Source organism: Passer domesticus, chromosome 2, assembly GCF_036417665.1.
Source record: "Passer domesticus isolate bPasDom1 chromosome 2, bPasDom1.hap1, whole genome shotgun sequence".
NCBI lineage: Eukaryota > Metazoa > Chordata > Aves > Passeriformes > Passeridae > Passer > Passer domesticus.
The window spans coordinates 937,916-954,019 of record NC_087475.1 but is presented as its reverse complement, the minus strand read 5'-3'; the positions used below and the strand labels follow the sequence as shown (position 1 = coordinate 954,019).

The following is a 16,104-nucleotide window of genomic DNA, read 5'->3' as shown; positions in this document are numbered from 1 at the left end:
GGCGCAGCGCCCTGCTCGTCACGCGGGGGGCGGGCGGAGGCCGCGCGTCAGAGCGGGCCTGTCAGAGCTCTGATTGGCCCGAGTGGGCGGTGCTCCACCGCTGTCCCAGATTTTGATTGGTGTTACACCCTGTCCGTCAGGCGGGGGCCGCGGCCGCGCGTCAGTACGGCGGCCGCGAGGGGCTCCTCCCCCCTCCCCTCAGACGGGGCGAGGGCGGCGATGGCGCGTCCGGCGGAGGCGGCTGCGGGCGCCGCTCCGGCCGCTCCGGCCCCTCCGTGCCCTGCCCGCGGCCGCGGCTGCGAGTAGGGCCCGCACAGACATGAGGTACGGCCCGGGGGCGGCAGCGGGGGGCGCGGGCGGCGGCGGTTCAGCCCAGGCCGGCGGGGGGCAGCGCCGCCTCAGCCCCTCACGGTGCCCGGGCCGCGTCCCGCTCCTGGCCGCCCGCGGTGGTGCCGCGGCCCCGGCTGCCCTGCGCCCTTCCCGGGCGGTGCGGCGGGGGATCCCGGCTGGAATCACCTTGGTGCCGCTGCCTCCGGCCTCCCGAGCGGGAGCAATGCATTCCCCGGGAGCGCAGCCCTGCGAGCGCCGTCCCTTCGGGCTCGGCGGAGGGCACCGGGCAGCGAGGGAGTGCTGCGGGGGTGCCGGGGGAGGGAGGCGGTCCGTGCCGCCGTGTGTGCCCCTGCCTCGGCTGTGGATGGTGTTCCCTGTGGGTGTCTTTTGTTCTGCTTTATTTGGGGTGAAATGTGGGGTTTGCTTGTGGAAGACGGGATTTTCTGTGAGTTCTGGCTTTCTCTGCCGCATGAGGGGAAAGCACTTCCATGGCTCGTGAGAGAGTATTGTTTAAGAAATAATTCCTGTTAGCATTCCAGGTGGGATAACGTCAAAACAAGAAACACTCTGTCCTCCTCTGCCTCTCCCCACTGCCCTGTTCCAAAGTACTTTTTGTTTGGAGCTTATATGGCAATAGATATTTAAGGCAATAGCTGTGGATATGAACTGAATATGTATTGGAGTCAAGCTCCGAATGGATGCATTTCTTAAATCAAAAATCCAAGCGGTACTTTGGGTGTTGGTGGCTCTGAGAGTGTTATTTCACACTTCCTTTCCTTCTTTCTTTTACCTTTTGTTGTAATCACCTGTAACTTCCCTTGCTGGGTATGACCTGGTGATGTTCTCACCCAGGAACATCCTTAGGAGCCAGGGAGGAGCTGGGGCTGTGCCAGGAGGGATTTAGGGTGGATTTTAGGGAAAGGCTCTTCCCCAGAGGTGCTGGCACTGCCCAGGGAATGGGCACGGCCCCGAGGCTGCCAGAGCTCCAGGAGCCTTTGGCCAGCGCTGCCAGGGGTGCCCAGGCTGGGGCTGGGGGGTCTGGGCAGGGCAGGGCTGGCACTGGGGGATCCCTGGGGGTCCCTCCAGCTCAGGGCATTCCGTGCTCCTGTGATAGTTCATACCAGTGAATTGCTACCAGATTCTCCTCTCTCTGTTGGAATTTTCCCCCATGCCCAGCTGCAGCACGGGCACACGGAGCCAGGGTGTGAGCCCGTGGGCTGTGAGCAGGTGTCACAGGGAGAGAAACCAGCTGCACTTTCTGTTCCCTCAGAGCTCAGGGCTCTGAATCCAGCAGGCTCAGACAGCCTGGGCTGTGTGCTCAGCCCTGGGGTGCCCTGCCTGCTCCTGGCAGCCTGGCAGGGGTTGTGTTTCCTGCAGATGAGTTTCTGAACAGTTTCTGCAGTGTCTGAGGCTCAGCCTCAGCAGAGCAGAGTGGGCTGCACCCTGCCCTTGCTGCTTCACACACCACACTCCATTCTTTCAGCTCCTGTGTTCCCCCCAGTGCCTTTCGTTCCACATAAGGTCCTCTGCAGAGTGGCTGTGTTTGCTTGAGGATTTTCCATGATAAAGTAAGAATTTTCCTAGATAAAGTGAGGATTGGGGTCTCAGAGCCATGAGCTGCAGTGCCTGTTCCCTCTCTCGCTGCTGTTTGGTGGCCTTTCCTTAATTCCTCTAATCCTGCAATTAGGATAGATTTGGATTCAGGAAGGAATGTGAATCTAGCAGTGAAATGTTTCTGAATTGTGACGTTGGAGAGCCTTTTATGGCCTGTCTTTGTACTGTAATCAGGGATTGTAATTTTAGCTTTTAGGAGGATAATACCAGGGAAAAGAGGAATAAAGGAAAAAAGTTAAGGAAAATACCAGCAGTGGGTTGAGGAACGGGGAGATCAGTGGGGTGGAAGTTTTCTGTAAGAAACTCTTCCCTGGGAGGGTGGGGCTGCCCCTGGATCCCTGGCAGTGCCCAAGGCCAGGCTGGGCACTGGGGCTGGAGCAGCCTGGCACAGGGGAAGGTGTCCCTGCCATGGCAGGGTGGCACTGGGTGGGCTCTGAGGCCCCTCCCAACCCCAGCCAGCTGGAATTCTGTGATCAGGAATTCCCAGCCACAAACCTTCCCCTGTGCTGTGAGTGGCAGAGCAGGATGAGCCATCAGCAGGTTGGTTTGGGGTGGCTCAGAGCTGTCCTGCTTGGAACCCAAGAGGTGTGAGGGGTTTTGGTTTCTTTTTGCCAAAGGCTGCCTCAGCTGCTGCTGTGAGCTGGCTTTGCTCGTCGCTCTCGTGTTGGACTCAGCTGCTGAACTTGGGATGGCCCCTCCACAGCAACTTGGTTTTGTTTTTACTTGTTGAGCATGAAATTGGGGGGGGTGGTGGACAATCACAAACGGGTGAGAGCTGGTGATGAACGACTCGTGCACAGGAAACCTCAGTGAGAGGTGCTGAAACCTCTGTGGGATCTGCGGCACAGGGAGGGAGCCTCCTTTAAAAGTGCGCTTTGTAGAATTCACAAAGAATGTACTCCATTGCACTGGTTATTTTTGGCTGGCACTGTCTCTGTAGGGTTTTAATTGCAGGTGGAAGGATTTAGGGCAGTATTTGCCAGGCCCCCATCCAACAAACACAAACTGGGAGGTTTGGGAGGGCACCAGTGCAGGTGTCTGCTGCATCCACCTGTCTGGAATGAATCTCTGGAGCTCTGTGTGTGGCAGTGCTCACGTTCCTGACAGAGCAATTCCAGCTCTAGCTGCAGGAAAGCACTAATTACTGATAGTAATTAGAAACTAATCTCTCCTGTGTGAACAGGGAACATTGTCTGTCCCCTCCAGAGGATCAGCTTCTTGACCAGAATAGAACATTTCTATTTAATAGGAATTAAATAATTTTGAGTGGGGAGGAGTGAAGAGAGGTATCCTTGGGCATTCTCAGGAAGAAAGATAATTCTGATTTTGATGCAGAAGGTGCATTTTTGCAGAAAACTTGACTGACATAGTGCATCCATGGTTTGGTTTTCTCTTATCAAACTTGCTTGTGTTGGATATTACATTTTGCTTTTATCATGTGTTGTTTTTAAGGGTAATCAAATGAATTAGTGTCCAAATGGGAATCTTTTCTCTGTGAACTCTGCTTTTCAGCAAGTTGTGTGGTAAAATGTGGGTCTGGAATTGTGAAATAATGACGAGTGTCTGAAACCCCAGTGTCTGCTGTTTCTGTTCAGCAGCAGTTTCCATCCCCTTTCCCTGCATTGTCCCTCATGGCTGTGTGCCCACAGTTGTGAGAGCTGACCTCTCCATCCTGGGAGTGTGTAACAGCAAGGCTTTTTTATGGAATGGCAATCCTGGAAAATCAAGGGCCTGCTGGTTTATTCAATGTTACAGGTAAATATATTGCTACTAATAGTGTGGATTAGCAAATCCTAATGACACTATTAAAACCATTCCACTGCAGACATGTTGTCTCAACAGTTCAGGTTTTCCTTCATGTTTTGGTCCTCCAGATTTCCATGGGGATCTCTCCCTCGGTGTCTTTGCAGGACCCAGCCCTGGGCATGACTGATTGGCTGGAAATGACTGCACAGGGTTTAGCTGTGCATCACCTCAAGGTGCAGGTTCACGTGCTCCACAGAGATGCACAGTTTGTAGGAAATAGTTATTAATACAAAATAATACAAAATACACAGAACAGCTGGGTTCAAACCTGTGATTCCTGAAGGAGCCATGGAGCCACCTGGAATGGCTGGCACCTCTGCAGGACTCAGAATGAACCTCCTCTGGAGCACGTGGGATTCTGTGCTTCCATACAGAACTGGAAATATTTACTGCATTTAAATATTCCTGTGAAATAATCCAGACTAGCAGAGGGCAGGGTTAGGTGGGATCTTGGCAATGAGGAATTGTTCCCTGGCAGGGTGGGCAGGGGCTGGGATGGAATTCCCAGAGCAGCTGGGGCTGCCCCTGGATCCCTGGCAGTGCCCAAGGCCAGGCTGGACACTGGGGCTGGAGCAGCCTGGCACAGGGGAAGGTGTCCCTGCCCTGGCAGGGTGGGGATGAAAGGAGCTTTGAGCTCCCTCCCAGCCCAGCCCAAGCCACCCTGTGTTAAATCACACCTGCTGGGAGTGGCACTCCAGGTTTTCCAGCCTCCCTCTGGGACCCTGCAGATCCCAGAGCTGCTTTGGGGAAAAGAACTTTTAGTCTTTTCTGACAGCACCTCTAGGTCTGTGTTTGAGCCCTCCGAAGCAGTGTAAGGCAGAAATGTTTAAATGTTGCTGGTTTTGTGTTTGCAAAAGAGCCCCCACCCATCTTGGGGGAAGGAGAAGAGGCCTCTCTTGTTTCCAGCCTGATGCTCCTCCTGCCAAGCACACACGGACTTTTTGTTCCTTGCCCTCCCAGCTGAACTGTGGAGATGCAACCTTGGCTGCTGGGCAGGGAATTCAGCTGTGCCTGAAGTGCCTCAGCTAGCTGAGCCTGGGGAAAGGCAGCTGCACATTCAGCTTCCAAAGGTCAGCCTGAGCTTGGGAGGGCTCTCTCCGTGGCAGTCTTATGTTGTGCTACAGTTTAACACCTCTGGGAACTTGCTGCTTGTATCTTGAGTGTTCACAAGGCTGATCTGAACACTGAAGACACTGTCAAGCCAATTTTGTGTTAATCACAAACACAAACCTATGTTAATCATGTCTTTATGGTGATAAAGCCTTTCACTGTAACTGCAAAAATACATTTTTTTCATTTATATTATAATTTCAGATTCCCAGGCACCAGGTTGTGGGCTGGCCTGTGAACTGCAAGGTGCAATATTTAATGGTTTTTAAGTAAGTTTTGCACATGGCCTTCAGGTGTGGAGAGGTTGTGTGGGGATTCCTGTGCTTTTGGTGAGGAGGTGCAGCCAGGAGCTCAGTTACCCAGTGCAAGTTCTTATAACTTCATAAATCTTCAGGGTATTTTGGGGAAGTACAGTTAATTCTTACAGAGAATCATAAAAGCTGACAGCTTGAGAGCTGTGTTTTGTAATAAAATGCCAGTAATCTGGTCATGTACCAAATGGGATGATGTAATCATTGAGTTTCTTGAGCAAAAATCCTGACATTTTCCTTGGAGTCACATGTGAGCCCCAGCTGGATGAACTCAGCTCTCTGAGCTCTCAGACAGACAGGCTCCTGTGTAGGGTTGGTGGCTGGCTGTTTTGCATGGACATTTGGTGTAATTCAATTTTTCAGAGGCAGTTCTCTGCCCTGCACCTTTGCTGCAGCTGCTGCCTGTGCCTGTGGTTGCTTTCCCAGCTCCCTGCCTGCAGCCATCCCCATTTTACCTGTTCTTTTTTGTCCTTTTACCTGTTCTCCCTTTTGTCCTGCATCTGTATTTTTTCATTGTCATGGTCTCATGAATTTCAGCATTATCTGAAGGCTGGCAGGTGTTCTCTCCCTCTTACCCTTTGTATTTTGATGCTCATGGGTTTTATTTTGTTGGGGATTGTAAGGGCCAATCCCAACCAGGAAAAGCTTTGTAACTGGAACTGGGTTGTAGAGAGAGATCTGAAATACTTTAAAAATTTTCTTCCTTGTTAACACCTCTATTCTTCTGTGTGGGCTTGGATTGCAAACAGCAGAATAAGCATCAAAGAGAAGAGGGCAGATTTTTTTGTTGGAATAAAGTAGTGTGGCATGAAGTTCCTGTGGGTGTTCAGGGAAGTACTGCATTTAAAAGTAGACATGTAACAAGGTTTTCCCCTGTTCTTTTCCAATTGCTCCTTATAAATGTTTTGTTTTGTTTTGTTTTTTTTCAGTGTTCTGGTTTATAAAATTTCTATTCAGAGGAAGAGTTCAAAGCATAAAAGTGTTAAAATATATTTTCACATAAGGTCATCTACGCTTAAATTCATGGCAGGACATTGTGGATTTTTGAAATGTCTAAGGACAAAGTTTGGAAACAGCCTTTATCCAGCTTGGGAGCTTCTGCCCGTTCTGCTGTTCTGTTCTTAAACCACACTGATATAATGTGCTTATTAAAGAACAAACAGCAAACACAATGCATGGATTTTATGAAGTGTGACTGCAATCTAGATTTTGTGGATATTTGCTGCTGAGAAATGAGGTTGTTTAAAGGAAATGTTGTCAAGTACTGCTGGCATGGCCAGAGGAGGAAGGCAAATGCAGTTCATCCTTTGGGTGGTGTGGCACTCAGAGCTGTGTGGGCATTGCTGGGCAGCTCCTGCTGGCTGTGCCCAGCAGTCTCTGGCTTCACTGGCATCAGGGAGTCTCAGGGCTGGAAATTCCTGTGTTCCCAGAGCCCTCCACATGGCTTTGGGGGGACTGAACCAGATGGATCCTCCTGTTTGGAGCTTCCTGATCTCTGACCCTGACCTGCTGAGCTGACAGGAAGCTCAGGTGTTACCCATGCTCAGAACAGGCTTCCTTATCACAGCTGTTATCAGTGATCTGAATGGAGCTGGAGCTTGTGCAGCATTTTCACTTCAGCAGCCCCATGCTTTTTTTAGGTTGTTTAGTCATCCTTTTTGCAGAGTCAGAAGTGAAGGATGACCCGTAAATCCCAGAGCTCTGCGCGGTGACTGGAAAGCTCTTGTGGCACAGGAATAGGAAGTGCTCCAGCTGCAGTCTGGCAGGATTGTCTGGCATGGATTGTTTGCTGCTGCTCTTTCAGCTCAGTAGCTAAATCTGAGGGCATTGCTTCGAACTCGTGCTGTCTGCAGATGATGCAAGCTGAACAATTTTGCTTTGTGAGAAAGGAAAAAGCTGCATCCTTTAGAGTCGAGTGCTCTCAATGTTACTCTGAGCTGCTGACAAATGCTATTGTATGGCTCAAAAAAATCACTTTGTCTGTATTAACTACTGGGGATATTTAACCCAAAGAGTTTAGAATTTAAAACCAAACCCCTGAGTGCCTCTCCTGTCCCCCCCAGCTCTCCATGAACATGTGGTGCCCATTCCTGTTCTTCTCTGCTGAGAAAGGATGGCACCCAGGGAGGAGCTGGAGCTGTGCCAGGAGAGATTTAGGGTGGATTTCAGAGAACGGCTCTTCCCCAGAGGTGCTGGCACTGCCCAGGGAATGGGCACGGCCCCGAGGCTGCCAGAGCTCCAGGAGCCTTTGGCCAGCGCTGCCAGGGGTGCCCAGGCTGGGGCTGGGGGCTCTGGGCAGGGCAGGGGTGGCACTGGGGGATCCCTGGGGGTCCCTCCCAGCTCAGGACATTCTGTGACTCTATGATTTTAGGAAATCTGGCAAAGTTTTCTGTTAATCACACTTCTAACTTTAATACAGTCTGTGTACAGCAAAATATGATGTGGGATCTCGGAGCCTTTAAACACCACCAATTCCCAGGACCCCTGGGGCTGGCACAGCCCTGCCAGCCCAGGCAGTGCCAGCTGTGCCCCATGGCCACCTTGTCCCCAGCCCAGAGCACTCAGTGCCACCTGCAGGGATGGGCACTGCAAAGATCCCTGGGCAGCTCTTCCCGATGCTGATGTGTTTGTGTTGTGCTTCCTGACCAAACTGCAGCCAAACTGTTGAAATTTCAGTTTGAGCATTCAGAATTTCTCAGGTGAACTGGTGGGATCTGAGCTGGTTTCACTCTGCTCCTGCTTGTCACTTGTGACAGATTTTGGATTCCTTGCTGAGAGAGGGGGAGAAGGAGGAGAACTGCAGGATTGAAAAGAGTAGGGGTCTGTGGGATTGCTTTTGCCTTGCTGGACTCACTTGGAGGCAGGCTGGCAGAGCTGGGGCCAGGCTGGCAGAGCTGGAGGCAGGCTGGCAGAGCTGCAGCTCTGACCTTTCAGTGCCTTGGCTCGTGCTGGTGCTGGCCTGGCAGAGCTGAGCCAGTTCAGGGATGACGTTACTGGAACCTGAACCTCACAGGCTGCACTCTGTTCAGCTGCTGTCAGTGCTGGGTGGGCTCTGCTGGTGCCCGAGTAATAAACTTTGTGCCCATTGTGTCTTTGGGGGTTGTAAGGGCTTTGGTGGAAGTAAAATGCCAGGAGGATTTTTTCATGGGTGATAAAGTTGCTGCAGTCAGGAATCATGTGAAGCATCAGAAATAATGTTGCATTTTTTCCTGCTCTGCTTCAACCAGGAAAATGTTACTCTGTAGCTCCGAGGAAATCAGGCCATCCTGCTGGAGTTGCTCAGTTCCTCGAGTTTCTAGAATCTGTCATGGTGATGCCAAGTTCCGGCTTTCCCCGGATTACCTTGATGCAATCCTGGATTAAACCATCTGGCATTTCTTAGGGAAAGCAAAGCACAGTCTGGCTGGGGCAGGGCAGCAGCCACACGTGTGCAGGGAGTGTAATCATGCTGAATCTCTTCAATTGTTATGGTAAAATGAGACTTTCTGCTTGGGAAGTTCAAACCAGTGACAGGAATTGAGGCCTCGTCTTTAAAACACCCCCTTCAAAATCCTGCCAGCATTATGAATGAAAAATGCTGACTCAGCCCAGCTTTGTGCACTGAAATGAGACCCAGGGAACTTGAGCACTGAAATTCTGGTGACACTTCACTTCCTTTTGTGGGCAGGTTCATTGTGCTTTGCTGTCCTTTGCCAGCTTCTGAAGGGAGGGGAAAAAAAGAGGAAAAGGGAGAAATAAATAAATACTTATTAAACAAAAGTTCCTTGAATCCTCCCCAGAGACCCTTATGTGCAGTTCCTCCCCATCTGAGACAGCTTTTACCTGGAGAGGCTTGGAAAGGCAGTAAATACAAGGGCAGAAGGCTGCAGGTGACCTGGATACAGCAGGATGCAGCTTCCCAGGCTGGCTTTGCTCTGATGAACGAGTTTAATGTGGCACCAGCAGTGTCTGGTTCTGTACCAGCCATGGACAAGGGGCTGCCCTGGCTTTTCTGGCAGCCCTGAATGGGTTGGGAGGGACCTCAAAGCCACCCAGTGCCACCCTGCCATGGCAGGGACACCTCCCACTGTGCCAGGCTGCTCCAGCCCCAGTGTCCAGCCTGGCCTTGGGCACTGCCAGGGATCCAGGGGCAGCCCCAGCTGCTCTGGGCACCCTGTGCCACTTCTCCAGGACTTCTGGATCCCACGAGGAGCCAGGCTCTGGATTTGGGATGGGGAGCCTGGAAAGCACCAGGTGAGCAGAGCTAACCAAAGGGGGACATGGAATCCATCTCAGCTGAGGCACTTCTCACTCCCTGCAGGGCACAGAGTGACAGGACAAAGGGGAATGGCTTTGGAGGAAGGAGGGCAGGGCTGGATGGGATCCTGGCAATGAGGAATTGTTCCCTGGCAGGGTGGGCAGGGCTGGGATGGAATTGCCAGAGCAGCTGGGGCTGCCCCTGGATCCCTGGCAGTGCCCAAGGCCAGGCTGGGCACTGGGGCTGGAGCAGCCTGGCACAGTGGATGAGCTTTAAGGTCCCTCCCAACCCAAAGCATCCTGTGATTTCAAACATTTACCTGTTGAGTTCTGTTGTTATCCCTGTATATACATTATTATGAAACCAGGTGAACACATTCTACCAATAATTCCATCTTGCATTAGCTTGGCTTTGTCTCTCATTAAAGATTAAAAGCTTTATTCTGTGAAGATTTAAATAGAAACAAAGCCTGGTTGTGATAGAAGGAAGGAGAGCTGTTACCTAGTTAGGTGGTTTCCACCTTTCTTTTGATTTGTAGACTTCTAAAATAAACATCTGAGGATGTGCACTTGGGCTGATGATGTACATGAACCCAATATTAGACTTGATTTTCCTTATTTTTACAAGTTACATGGAGGTTTGCTATTTTGTGTTTGAGTTAGGGGAGAGCACACACACAAATTCTCGGGGTGTCTTGTTTGAGAAAAATGCTTAAATTGAGGTGTTTGTTGGCCTGCAGGAGGGGCTTGGGTCTTTTTATGGCTCTACAGGAAACCTAGAGCAGGAGTGGCTCCATCTAAACATGGTGAGAGCCAGTTCACTGCATTGTTCTGGGAATTTACAGGACCCAGATTAGAGACAGAGGATCCCCAAAATCCCTGGGGCTGGCACAGCCCTGCCAGCCCAGGCAGTGCCAGCTGTGCCCCATGGCCACCTTGTCCCCAGCCCAGAGCACTCAGTGCCACCTGCAGGGGACACCTGCAGGGATGGGCACTGCCAAGCTCCCTGGGCAGCCCCTGCCAAGGCCTGAGCACCCTTTCCATGGGCAAATTCCTGCTGCTGGCCCAGCTGAGCCTGCCCTGGCCCAGCCTGAGGCCGTTCCCTCTGCTCCTGTCCCTGTTCCCTGGAGCAGAGCCCGACCCCCCCGGCTGTCCCCTCCTGCCAGGGACTTGTGCAGAGCCACAAGGGCCCCTGAGCCTCCTTTGCTCCAGCCTCAGCCCCTTCCCAGCTCCTCAGCAATTCTCCAGCCCCTTCCCAGCTCCTCAGCAATTCTCCAGCCCCTTCCCAGCTCCTCAGCAATTCTCCAGCCCCTTCCCAGCTCCATTCCCTGCCCTGGACTCCTCCAGCCCCTCCAGGTTCTCCCTTGCTGTGATTCATGTGCAGGTGCCACTGTAGAGTTGGTGTGTTATGTAACTGCTCACGTCCCCAGAAGATTCCCTGATAAACTCTTCCAAGGGACATGGAATTATTAGTAAAGTTGGCCTGTTGGTGGGAGGAGTGTAACCAGTGTGGAAAGGTCTCATGGAAATGCTGCTCCAGAGGAGAGGCTGCTGGAGTCATGTCCTGGCAGATTAACAAAAGCTGCACACCTGGGTGTCTGTTTATCTGCTCCTGTTATCAGATTTGTTTTAAACTGCCTGAGTTCTGTACAGAACTCAGATTTACACTGTGTTTTGGATCACAGCAGTGAACAGAGTTTTCTCCTCCCACTAGGAATAGGCTAAATTGGTTGGGAAGGTATTTGGCATTTGTATCCAATTTGTTCTGTTTGAAAAATATCTCCACAGCTGGTTGCTATAGAACCATTGTATTCCTTCCAGATTCACTGGTTAGTGTTGGATACAGTGGGGAACTTATTGGCAAGGTAACTCAAAAAATGTGTGAAGATCTTTGTCCCTGGGGACAGTGCTGGCTTGGTGCCTCCTTGCAGGACTCCTTTATTCCTGGCTTTCAATGGCTGGCAGGAGCAGGGCTGGTGGACCTCTGACCTCTGGCACTGTGGCTCTAGTTACTCATATTTTTGGCCAGGCTGTTACATTTTAATGTTATGGCTCTTTTTTTTCCCCCTTAGATCTCTGTGTATCTGTTCAGTCTGTCCAGACTAGGGAGAAACATTTAAAAAATGAGATTTGTGTGAGTTTGTTATGGGTCTAAACACTGAACTTTGCATTGAAACCAAATTAAATCTCACTTGCAACTGTGAGATCCTGCTTGGAACATCCATGGTTCCCCCTCAGGCTTTTTGGTTTTTTTATGTGTGGGTTTGTTTGTTTTTTTTTTATAATGCTTAATTCACATGTGATTTCTGTGTGCTACTGGGCCTTGGTACTCTGCAACTGCTGTTTTCCAAAGCAGATCAATTCTTCTGTCACACAGAGTGTTTTCCAGGGTTCCACTCAATTCCCATGTGCAGTCCCCTGGAATATCAAATCTAAAAGTTTTATCTGTCTAATCACAGCTTTTCCAGTATTTAGGGAAACCAGCCTGAAACACAGGATGTGGGCAGGGTGCTTCATGCCCTTCATCCTGTATCCCTGCAGGATTTCTGAGGAATGTTCTCTCCAGGCTTTGGGGGAAGCCACGTGTGGTGTTTGCCTGTTCAGGCAGGTGTGTTTGGAAGTCTCTTAATATTCTGCATGTTTTATTTAGAAGTGGTCTAACAGCTTCCTGAACTGCCAGCAATGAAATGAATTTCAAAGAAAGACTCACAGAAAACTCTTCAAATTCTGATGTAGGTGAGCAAAACATGAAACTTAGTCCTGTGATTTGGGCTGCTGGCACAGGGTGCCCAGAGCAGCTGGGGCTGCCCCTGGATCCCTGGCAGTGCCCAAGGCCAGGTTGGACACTGGGGCTGGAGCAGCCTGGCACAGGGGAAGGTGTCCCTGCCATGGCAGGGTGGGCTGGGATGAGCTTTAGGGTCCCTCCCTTGAATCCTTTTGGGATTCTGGGATTTCTGGCCTCAGCTCTGCCATGCCTGTCTGTGTTTCAGGAAGTTTTGCCTCCTTTGCCATGGGGGTTGTCAGGAGTCTCCCCAGAGTTCCCTGACAGGTTTCAGTGCATGTTGTCCCCAGGTGTTGCATTTCCTCTCAGCCTGCAGGATTTGCTCTGTTGCCCAGGTTCTTTGCCTCATTCCAACCTGATTCTCCCAGCTGGTGCCTCCAGTTGCTGGAGGATTTTATCAGTGCTCTGACCCTGTCCTGGCTGCTGGCAGCCAGGATTTGGGAGGCCCCTGCAAGCCCTCATGTGGGGCTCTTAAACAGAAACCTTTCAGAAGGCTGAGGGAATGATCTCAGGATTGGAAGATGCTGATTTTTCTGCTGGGCTCAATTCAAAATTCTTTCTCCCTTGTTCATGTCCTGAAGGAGCAAGAGTTGGGTTTTTTTCCTCCTTTCTTCCTGCTCCTCGAGCATTCCAATTCCCAGCTGTCCAAGCAGTGATTAAAAGGGGCAAAGACAAACATTTACCCCAATACTTGTGCTATTCCTTCCTTTGTCCTCATTTCATTGAAATAATTAGTGGGATTCTTCAGGGCTGGAAGCCATGAGCTGTTGCCATATAGAGCTCCTGTAGCTTGCAAGTTGTCATGGATAATGTTTGCTGGGGAACTGCAAATAAAAGGGGAAAGGAACAGAAGTGTGAGTAAATGGCCTTTTCAGTGTAGAGTGTGAGGGCATCTCTTGCTGGGGGCTTTAATTGAGGATTATTTGCTGCTGCTGTTTGCTCCTTTAAACATATGAAGTGGCATTTTTTTTACTGGATTTTTTTTTCTTGCGTAATTTGGGGTTTCCTGCCTGAAAGTTGCACCAGTCCAGCTGAACATTTGGAGGAGTGCTGAGTGCTTGGGCTCTCAAACTGTCAGCAGCAGCATTTAATCAGATGAGAACTGAGCCATGTTCATGTAGTTTTATCTCTACAGGTACTTAATTATTCATTTCTGTGAGAAAGCAAAGTGGATTTGATGTAATAAGTGCTCCATGGGGCCTGCTCTGTCTGGTCACAGTTGGGGACTGAAAATGTCACCTGGAGAATGCTCTGGATCATCCTTGGAAAGCTCAGTGCCTCTGGTGGTTCTGCATTAGGAAAAAATCAAGTGCTGCACTTGGATTTGGGCAACCCAGAATCAATCCAGGCTGGGATGAGCAGATGGAGCAGCCCTGGGAGAGCTGGACCTGCCCCAGCCCAGAGCCCCCAGCTGGGATCAGGAGAGGGATTGGGATTGTGTCCCTGTGTCCCCTCAGGTGAGAGCCCACCTGAGAGCTGCCCCAGCCCTGGCCCAGCCCAGGAGGAGCTGGAGCTGCTGCAGAGAGCCCAGAGGAGGCTCCAGGATGAGCAGAGGGATGGAGCAGCTCTGCTGGCAGCAAAGGCTGGCACAGCTGGCATTGTTCACCTGCACAGGAGAAGCTTTGGGCTGAGCTCAGGGTGGCCTTGCAGGGCCTGCAGGAGCCCCAGGAAAGCTGGAGAGAGACAATTTCCAGGGCACGCAGGGACAGCACCCAGGGAATGGCTTCCCACTGAAAAATTACAGGTTTAGATCAGATATTGGGAACAATTTCCTCCCTGTGAGGGTGGGCAGGGGCTGGGATGGAATTGCCAGAGCAGCTGGGGCTGCCCCTGGATCCCTGGCAGTGCCCAAGGCCAGGCTGGGCACTGGGGCTGGAGCAGCCTGGCACAGGGGAAGGTGTCCCGCCATGGCAGGGGATGAGTTAAGGTCCTTTCCAAACCATTCTCTGGTTCTGTGTGTTCATTTTCCTGGTGTCAGTGGTGGGTGAGTGTTATTACCCTTTCCTTTCCCCAAAGGGGGACAAGTTGATTTTGAGGCAGAAATTCAGGTTCCGTCCTCTGCAAGCAGCCAGCTCTTCACCCCAGTGAGTTCATTTTGGGTTTTCTCTTCTCTTCAAGCACCAGTAAACATCTGTGGTACTTTTCAGGAGAATTGGCAGCTTCACTGTTGGTTTTGAGAAAGGCTTTTTTGACTGATGGAGGTTTGATTGTAAGTGCTTCAGTATGGGGTGGTTTTGAATAATTGAAATATTGACAACTTAATTTTTCCTGTAAAATATCTTTAGGTTACACTTCTGCAGCCAAGTGACTGCCATAAACTCTTGCTTGCTGTTTCAGAAGGTAATGATTGATGAAGTTGTGCATTCATCATTAGAATGCCAGTTTTCATTTTGAGCTCTCAGCTCAGAAGGTGAATAACCAGCGCTGTATTTTTAGTGTGCAGAGGTTATTTTGGAGATGTTGGCAGTTGCCAGCTCGTGGAGAATGCTGTGCTGGAGCCAGGAGCTGAGCAGTTCCTGCTGACTGCAGTGCCAGCTGGGAGAGCCTCTGCTGGGGACATGGTGTGGTGCTGCAGCAAGTGGCCCTCGAGCCATCTCCTGTTGGAGGCACAAGGCAGATTGCCCCTATTTTTAACGAGCCAGATGGAGAAATACAGGAATCCTGATCCACAGTCAGGAGTGACAGCAGCTTCTGAAGTCACCTGGATGAATTGGGATTGTCTGGTTTAATCAGCTCCTGCAAATATGAGCTATCAATTGTGCCACTTGCTCCTCCTGTGTATAAATTGTACAAACCTTTCCTATCTGTCATTGCCAGGCACTGATCTCTGCTCCCTGGGAGCAGGGACAGGACCTGAGGGAGCAGCTCAAGCTGTCTCAGGGAGGTCTGGGCTCAGGATCAGGAAAAGGTTCTCTGAAAGCTGCTGTCAAGGCAAGCCAGACCCTAAAGGAAACTTCTGTCTTCAGATCACTGTTCTGTGGTGGGTGTAGCACCTTCTTCTGAGCAGGTTTGATCTCTGCCCAGAGGTGTGAACCTCAGTCTTTGGGAGGTTTGACTGGAGTGCTGTAAGATCTGTGGGAGCTGGAGGGAGGAAAGGGATGAGTTGTGTTTATAGCATGGAGTTTCTGTATCCTGCCCTTCCTGCTCTTCATCATTCCTTGGCTCTCCTCTCCCTGACCTCTCTTCACTGTGTTTCATCTCTTCACTTACCTTGTTTCTCTCCCTGCCTTTGCTGAGGAAACATCCTGGCTTGGATCAGTCCCAGAAGCAGGGCAAGGATTGTCCCCTGTGCTGGCCCTAAGAAACCCTTCAAGGGCTGTGTCCAGTTCTGCTCCTGCAGGAGAGACCTGGAGCGTGTCCAGGGCAGGGAATGGAGCTGGGAAGGGGCTGGAGAATTGCTGAGGAGCTGGGAAGGGGCTGGAGAATTGCTGAGGAGCTGGGAAGGGGCTGAGGCTGGAGCAAAGGAGGCTCAGGGGCCCTTGTGGCTCTGCACAAGTCCCTGGCAGGAGGGGACAGCCGGGGGGGTCGGGCTCTGCTCCAGGGAACAGGGACAGGAGCAGAGGGAACGGCCTCAGGCTGGGCCAGGGCAGGCTCAGCTGGGCCAGCAGCAGGAATTTGCCCATGGAAAGGGTGCTCAGGCCTTGGCAGGGGCTGCCCAGGGAGCTTGGCAGTGCCCATCCCTGCAGGTGTCCCCTGCAGGTGGCACTGAGTGCTCTGGGCTGGGGACAAGGTGGCCATGGGGCACAGCTGGCACTGCCTGGGTTGGCAGGGCTGTGCCAGCCCCAGGGATTTGGGGATTCTCTCTTGGGGGTGCAGAGTTCAGGGTGGCTCTGTAGGAACCAACCTGCTGCCAGCACACAGTGCCAGTGGGCAGGGATCAGGCTGTGACATCCCAGGAGAACAATTTGTGGGTGT

The 16,104-nt window shown here is 51.4% G+C and overlaps 1 protein-coding gene across 4 annotated transcripts in view; it reads left to right on the top strand.

The window, feature by feature from the left end:
* Positions 1 to 167: 167 nt before the first annotated feature.
* Positions 168 to 16,104, top strand: part of ITSN1 (intersectin 1) — a 106,641-nt gene continuing 90,704 nt past the window's right edge. For all 4 annotated transcript variants that reach the window (XM_064405199.1, XM_064405192.1, XM_064405186.1 and 1 more), the window contains exon 1: positions 168 to 324. The gene's annotated coding sequence lies outside the window, so the exon portion shown is untranslated. The remainder of the gene's footprint in view (positions 325 to 16,104) is intronic.